Below are 1605 nucleotides of genomic sequence, written 5' to 3'. Positions count from 1 at the left end.
TTAAGCCTGTTTAATGACGGACAGCCCACTTCCTCGATATTGATATGCTGACGATTCCTAAAAAAAAATTTATTGAAATCGTTTATTTTAAGCACCCTTACAAATAATCAGTTTTCATTTTGTAATTGTCCTAAAAAAATTATCGAAATTGTGGAAAACTATTTTCTCTATCGTTTCAAAAAATGTTGTAATGTTTATTGGTTAACCGAATTTCAGTCTGGGTGGTTTTCTGTCGTACTTGAGTGTTTGGCACGTATCGCATAAATTAATTATTTGCATAATTTTTTGTTTCATGAAAGGGAAGTAGATTGTTCTCTTTAGGTGGTATAATGTTTCCTCAATTCCGCGATGGTTGTTTTGACTATGATAATCCCTAATCACCGATTCTTGTTCCTTTTTAGTCGTGACATCTTTCAGGAGATATTTGCATCTGATCAATTTATGCTTTTGAAAGTATTTATGTAGGTTTGCTGTATCAGTTTAAAGATTGGTTCAGGGGCAAAAATGGCATTTAATCTGTTAGTGGCTAAAATTTGTCATAAATTTTCAATAATTAAGTTTACATCAAAATTAACTTTGGTCACCATGCGTCTAAATTTATTCTGTGGTCAATATAAAGGGTATTTTGAAGTCTGGGTATCTAAATAAGGGATCGTTACAAAGTAATGTTTTACATGTTTCAAAATTCTTTTTTGTATTCTTCGGTAAGTAGTACCGGGGCTTACCTCTTTAGAACTTTGAACTTTTGAAACCAAAAAAAATGGAGCGCTCCAATGTGAAATGCTATGTTTGATTATATTTTGGTCTAAGAGTTTGTATATTTAATTATGAATTTCGGTGCACTCCGTGGGGCTAAATCTAAACGGTCTACAAAATTCCGGTTTGTCGTCTGTAGATTTGATTTCATGTTTCACCTGTTTAGTTCATGAAAGCTTGTCACCTTCATGAAATACTAGACTAGGAAACTTGGTCTAGTTGTTGCTGTTCTTGATCATTTAAATGATGTGTCCTAATGATATCAAAGCTTAGAACAGGACGTTCATTTTTGTATTTGGTATTACTTGGTATAACATTGGTAAGAGCGAAATCGTCTTCCTTGAATATACCTCTAGCCTTGAATCCAAATAAACCTTTTTAGGTTTGGTCGAGAAATTATTAGTTTCGACAAAGCCAAAATTATTGCGTGACGTATATATACCCGCCGTTATAAAAAATCCTGTTCTTTTTGAAAGTGGTCGCATAAAAAGGATCCTTTTTAAACGCTCACTGGTATTTTGATTTCAAATATCTCCGAGGAACGATTTGGTCTAATAAGCAAAGGTATTTCCACCGTTGGTGTCGTGAAGGTTAGCTGGGAAATATCAATTATTGCCGGGAGTTCAGTTAGTATGTTTAAGCCAATTAATTCGTCAAAGAATTCGTCGTTGGTTAGTTAATGAAAGCTTGTCACCTTCATAAAATACTAGACTAGGAAACTTGTTACACAGTTGGGCTAGTTGTTTCTGTTCTTCATCATTTAAATGATCTGTCCTAATGGTATCAAGGCGTGGAATAGGACGTTCATTTTAGTATTTGGTATTGCTGGTATAACATTGGTAAGAGCGA

This window comes from Drosophila biarmipes, unplaced genomic scaffold (assembly GCF_025231255.1).
Source record: "Drosophila biarmipes strain raj3 unplaced genomic scaffold, RU_DBia_V1.1 ptg000004l, whole genome shotgun sequence".
NCBI lineage: Eukaryota > Metazoa > Arthropoda > Insecta > Diptera > Drosophilidae > Drosophila > Drosophila biarmipes.
The sequence above is the reverse complement of the archived record's forward strand: the minus strand, read 5'-3'. Positions refer to the sequence as shown.